The following is a 6931-nucleotide window of genomic DNA, read 5'->3' as shown; positions in this document are numbered from 1 at the left end:
CCCTTCATATGGTCTTTTTACAGATGTTTGCAGAAAAGGCAGCGTGGTAGGTGAAGATGGAAACAGAGGACACGGCAGGTCTGTTAGAGTCATTACCTCCCGCACGCAGCCCCTTTGGAATTCGTGTTCCGGAGACACTGTTCATGCAAATAAAGCTCTTTGCTTCCCCAGTTCTCTCTGGCCCCCCGCCATGCTAATTACAGAGGAACACAGGCCAGGCTCAGCTGTGAGATAATCATTCCACGTTCCACTGACTTCCTTGGAATTTCCAAAGAAGTGAACCAAGGGCACAGCTTGGCTAGTTGGCAGATTAAAAAATAACAATGAAACTTGTTTCAGACAAAATGATAAAATGGAGGTGACTCTGTCAAAATAAGAGACACTTAAATACTTTCTAGGATTATAATAAAATAACCATTTAGTGTTCCGAAGATAAGCAACATTTGTCCCTGGGAAAGGGGCAGACACCTTCTTTTCTGACATTTTCTGGCCTTTTTCAAAGGTACCCTAATTTACACAGGAAACAGAATATATGCATAAAGTGACTTTCATAAGTGACACAAGTAATCAGAAGCAATACTGGAACTGAATCCAGATATTAGGATCCTTGGCCTAGTGCTCATCTCATGCACAATGTTGCCTTCCCCTTGAAGTATATGAAATATAGGCTTGATTTGCCCAAGAAAATCCACTTACCCAAGAAGAGGTATATGGGCCATATGGGGGTGTATGAGGTAGATGCAGGGGGAAGGTGAGTGAAAGGCAGGGGATTCAGTGTGGCCCGGAGGGGACAGTCCACAGCAGGCCTTGGCACAGGTAGTGATGTCCTAGTTGAGGCGGGCGTTTGTCAACATCACCAGCACCGTCAGCATCGTCACCTACACACTGCCACAGCCTCCCTACAACTGACTCTTGTGAACTCATTCTCTTCAGATCATCCTCACACAGATGCCAAGGTGACAGCTGTAAAACTCTTACTTGACTGGCTCACCTCTTAATTAAAACCTCCTACCTATAGGACTCAGTTTAAGCTAAGTAACATGGCTCCTCTGTGGTCTGTCTCTGCCTACTCTCCAGCCCCCTTTTCCATTGCCCCTGGCTTGAACTTGGTGCTCTAGGTTTAGTTCATCCCCTTAGGAGGCCTCCTCTATCCCCTTTAGCTGGGTTAAGTGCCCATCTTTGGAGCTCCTATATATTACTCCAATACTATGCTTAAATTTTGTTAATATTTTCTAAAAATCAAAGTCTCATTTTTGTGTTTGACTATAATAGGCGCTGGGACATGTTAGGAAAACCCACTGAATTTGGTAGTTAAGAGCATCAGACTCTGAAACCACATCTCTGGGTTTGAAACACAGTCCTGACACTTGTTAATTGTATGACTGTGTGCAAGTTACTTCACCTCAGTTTTTCTGTCTATAAAATGGGACTAATAAAAGTCTATAGTGTTTGGGGGAGGGTTAAAAGAGTTTATATATATATATAAAAAGCACTTAAAAGAGTGGCTGGCAAATCCATGCCATGTAAGCTATAGAAATATTTGCTGTCATGATTGCGATTAAAGGCACATATAACACGTACCTGACCTCAAGGAGCATGAAAAGAACTACCAGAAAGACAAAGAATATAGGTAACAAAAAAGGATAACTAATAATTGTATTCAAACTACGTTAGCATGAAACATACAGACTAGTAGATAAGAAATCTTTCTGCATTTCAGAAAAGGGGCAAACCATCTCAGGTCGAAGGCAGTCAGGCTCGATGGGCATATGGCACAGAGCAGTTCTCTGTCCGCTGTGGTGTGCAGCCATCCATACAGCATGGCATTGCAGACTGCTAACAAGCCCAGCTCCGGGCACTTATTGCCAGTAGCACCCCCATTGTGACAACCATAAATGCTGTACACATTTCCAAACATCTCCTAGGAGAGTGGTACCGTACCTGGTTAAAAACCTTGCAGGTGGAGAAGAGTAAACATGGACATTCCAGACAAGAATAGCATGACCAAAAGAATGACTATAAGAATGCTCATAAAGGGTTACCGGTCAGGGTGTAGGGCGAGGTGTAGCAGACATATAATTCTGATAAAGACCCCAGGGACCAGAATGTGAAGAAACCTGATGCTTGATTGAGAAATGAGATTTCTCACGTTCTCTTCTTACGTCTCAGTTGCTGCAACTGAGTGGAAGGAATATAAGCTTTAGAGTCAAAGAACCATAGGTCTGAATTCTACTTCTACCATTTACTTGGTATATAAGTCATTTCATCTTTCTCATCATCCATAAAAGAAATATATAAATGGATCAATGTGAAGAATTAAGAGGTACATTAGTTAAAGCTCTTAGAAAAGTGTCTGGAACATATGACGTGTACCAAAAATGTGAGTTCGCTTTTTGAAGTTCCTCTCTGTCTGCCACCACTCCAGGTTAATAACTTGCACCTGGATAACTTTCCACTTCATTTTATTTTTTAACTAAACGCACCTAATTATCAAGTTTAGAGCTTGGGAAAGGATGTATTCTGCTCAGAGTGTCTGCAACAAATTATAGTTTCAAGGCTCAACGGTACATTCCTAGGGGGTGCTGGCTCTTAAGGGGGCCACTTGAGAGTGGTTTATTTAGAACTCTCATAACAAAGCAACACCGAGAGGCAATTATCCTGCACCTTGAATCAGAAAAGAGGAAGAAGACGATTACTTTGGCAGGCAGAATGAATGTTTTAAATATGGCCTATCATAATTTTTTTTTCAATTTCACTGAAAAGAAAACCTTTAGAGGCAGATTTTTAAAACCTATTTTGAGGTCTCTTCGACAAGCAGAAATGTACCTATAATTGGCTCTGCGGCTTCCATTTCCTATTTAACATGAAGCCTCCACCTTAACTGCATCTCCCTGCTCACAGTTTGTTCTTTTAGAGGATGCTTTGGCCGCCCACACTGTTGTGTATCAAATGGGTAGTTGAATGATGGGTACAGCTTTTTGCATCTTTGTAAGCAGTGTAGACAATGGAAAGCAATCTGGCTACTGAAAAGAAAAACAAAAAACAACTCTTCGTTTGTTTGAATGATACGATTGTATCCAGTAAAACGTCCAAGGTAAGAAGTCTCAGAAACATAACTTTCCAGCCACTGTCAGAAACTCAAGCTTTTGACTGTTTAGAGACTAAGGTGTCCGAATTACTGGCTGGAAATTCCGCGCCTTTCAGCTGCCTACCTTTATGGTTTTGCTCTGCTCTTTGTGTTTCCAGGGGAGGACATAAAGAAAAGAGAAACTCAGGGTGTCATTTGCAGGACTGGGCAACAGATTGTTGGGAGAGGTTAAAGTGAAATTTGGGAATAAATAAGGCCTTTAATTTTCCCTTCTATTTAATCCAATTCATTCAATTGAGTTGTTTAAAATTATGAAGCTTTGTTCATAAATTTCTGATTGGATTTGTGAATTGTATTCAGAAATGCAAAGGTTATTTTTAGGACACATTTTTTTGTAATTCATGTATTTCATCTATAACCTTATCTAGGGAGCATGAGGTAGGCTGTTATAAGTTGAATTGTGTCTCTCTGCAAAAACAAAGATATGTCAGAGTCTTAACCTCTAGTACTTCAGAAGGTGATCTTATTCAGAAATTGAGACTTGTCATACAGAGCGAAATAAGTCAGAAAGAGAAAAACAAATATTGTATATTAACGCATATATGTGGAATCTAGACAAATGGTATAGATTATCGTATTTGCAAAACAGAAATAGAGACACAGACATGGAGAACAAATGCATGGACACCAGGAGGGGAAAGGGAGGTTGTGGGATGAATTGGGAGATTGGGATTGACATATATACACCATTGATACTATGTATAAAATAGATAACTAATGAGAACCTACTGTATAGCTCAGGGAACTCTACTCAGTGCTCTGCGGTGACATAAATGGGAAGGAAATCCAAAAAAGAGGGGATATATGTATACGTATAGCTGGTTCACTTTGCTGTACAGTAGAAACTAACACAACATTGTAAAGCAACTCTACTCCACTAAAAATCAATTAAAAAAAAAGAAATTGGGTCACTGTAGATGTAACGAGTTAAGATGAAATCATTAGAGTGGGTCTTAATCCACTATGACTGATATAAAAAGGAAAAATCTAAACTAAGAGACAGATACACATAGAGAATAGAAATTGTGAAGAGGAAAGCCGGGGAAAGAGGCCCAGAGCAGATCTTTCCTTCAGTCATCACAAGGAACCAACCCAGCTGACACCTTGATTTCCAGGCTCCAGAATCGCGAGATGATAACATTCTATTGTATAAGCCACTCAGTTTCTGGTACTTCGTAAGCAGCAGCCTTAGGAAACTAATACATAGGTTTACACTTTATTTATTTATTTATTTAACATCTTTATTGGAGTATAATTGCTTTACAATGGTGTGTTAGTTTCTGCTGTATAACAGTGAATCAGTTATACATATACATCTATCCCCAAATCTCCTCCCTCTTGTGTCTCCCTCCCTCCCTATCCCACCCCTCTAGGTGGTTTTTCTCTTTCTGACTTCCTTCACTCTTTATGACAGGGTCTAGGTCCATCCACCTCACTACAAATAACTCAATTTCGTTTCTTTTTATGGCTGAGTAATATTCCATTGTATATATATGCCACATCTTCTTGATCCATCCATCTGTCGATGGACACTTAGGTTGCTTCTATGTCCTGGCTATTGTAAATAAAGCTGCAATGAACATTGTGGTACATGACTCTTTTTGAATTATGGTTTTCTCAGGGTATATGCCCAGTAGTGGGATTGCTGGGTCATATGGTAGTTCTATTTTTAGTTTTTTAAGGAACCTCCATACTGTTCTCCATAGTGGCTGTATCAATTTACATTCCCACCAGCAGTGCAAGAGGATTCCCTTTTCTCCACACCCTCTCCAGCATTTATTGTCATATTTGCAAATGAAGCAACTGACAGAGGATTAATCTCCAAAATTTACAAGCAGCACATGCAGCTCAAGAAAACAAACAACCCAATCCAAAAATCGGCAGGTTTACCTTTAAAATTGCTATTTCTTTCTTTAGACATCATATTGTTTCATTGACATTAACTGTGTTACTCTAGATATTTATTATAAGAACAATTTCAGTTGAAAGATCAGAAAGAAGACACTTATTATAGTTTATTTTCAGTGAAGTTTCTAAAGAGCAAAATTATGTGCCAACATCTGTATCTGTCCTTACTGATACCACCCTGTACTATATTCAACCTATTTAAGCATCTTCCTGATGTGGTTTTTTAGTTCTCACCAGGAAGCATTGAACAAATGGGTTCTTGGCTTCAGATTTCCTCCTGATTCTTGGCTGGGACAGCAGTTGTGTCAAATTAAATTTCAGATTTCTGAACGCACCCTGAGACACACCTACATCAATTTACCCATCTCTCTTTTGCCAAATCATACCCCAAAATACCCCTCCTACGTTCACTAATTGTGAGTAGGAAGAAGTGATGGAGTTTGTCAGGCCTTAAACAAGGAATGAGAACATCCAGTGAGACCTACTGGATGATTGTGGGAATACTTAGAAACTGTGGCCAACACACCCTGCTCTCCAAGCCTCGGTGCAGGGACCTTAACTCTGAAAAGCAGTGAGTAGTACCTGCTTTTTTATGTACCCTTGGTAAATAAATGCCCGAATAAAGGAATGAAAGAATTACATAGAGATAGACATGAAGCAGCATGAAGAAGTATGGATGCAACCGTAGAGTCTTCTATTCATATCACCCTCCTTTCTTACTGGCTTTAAGATATATAGGAGGGTTAGAGAGAGGTCAGGATCAATAACGAAGTGGAGAATGAGGCCAAAGAAGGCGGCACAGTGGGAGGTACCAGCTTTCTGGGCTTTGAACTAGACTAACTTCCCAGGCCCCCTATCAGCTGTGTAGTGCTTCCTGGGGCGTCCTAGGAAGGGACTGAGTTACATATACCATTGCTTCCAATTAGTTGTGTAACCTCAGAAAAATAACGAAATCTCTTTGAACATTCCAGCTTCTTAATCTAAAGTTTGTGAAAAAATAGTCTTGATCTCATAGACTATAATGAGGGTTAAATAAGAATATAAGGACTTCCCTGGTGGTGCAGCAGTTAAGAATCCACCTGCCAATGCAAGGGATGTGGGTTCGAGCCCTGGTCCAGGAAGATCCCACATGCCACGCGGCAACCAAGCCCCTGCGCCACAACTTCTGAAGCCTGCGTGCCTAGAGCCCGTGCTCCACAATGAGAAGCCACTGCAATGAGAAGCCTGTGCACCGCAATAAAGAGTAGCCCCCGCTCACTGCAACTAGAGAAAGCCCATGCACAGCAATGAAGACAGAACGCAGCCAAAAATAAATAAATAAATAAATTTATATATTAAAAAAAAGAATGTAAAACATAAAACACAGTGCCTGATACAAAGCAAAAGCTCAATAAATATCAGTTGTCCATGTGTGCTATCTTTTTCAGGAAGAAAGAAGTTAATAGAGATTATTCCTTTCTAAGACTAGGTTTAAGGCTCTAAGTGCAAGGTGTATCCCTCCCACATACCAAAAATAATAATAATTTATTCAACAAATATTTTTCAGCATCTTCTAACACTATGCCAAAACTGAAAATGTTGAGTAAAACAGTCTAGCAGGTCAAGAAGATGTGGTATATATATATATATATATACAATGGAATATTAGGCAGCCATAAAAAGGAACGAAATTGGGTCATTTGTAGAGACATGGATGGACCTAGAGACTGTCATACAGAGTGAAGTCAGAATGAGAAAAACAAATATCGTATATTAACGCATATATGTGGAATCTAGAAAAACGGTACAGATGAACCACTTGCAAGGCAGAAATAGAGACACAGATGTAGAGAACAAACGTACTGGCACCAAGGGGAGAAAACGGTTGGGGGGGGG

Source organism: Physeter macrocephalus, chromosome 13 (assembly GCF_002837175.3).
Source record: "Physeter macrocephalus isolate SW-GA chromosome 13, ASM283717v5, whole genome shotgun sequence".
In the NCBI taxonomy this organism is placed as follows: Eukaryota; Metazoa; Chordata; class Mammalia; order Artiodactyla; family Physeteridae; genus Physeter; species Physeter macrocephalus.
The sequence above is the reverse complement of the archived record's forward strand: the minus strand, read 5'-3'. Positions refer to the sequence as shown.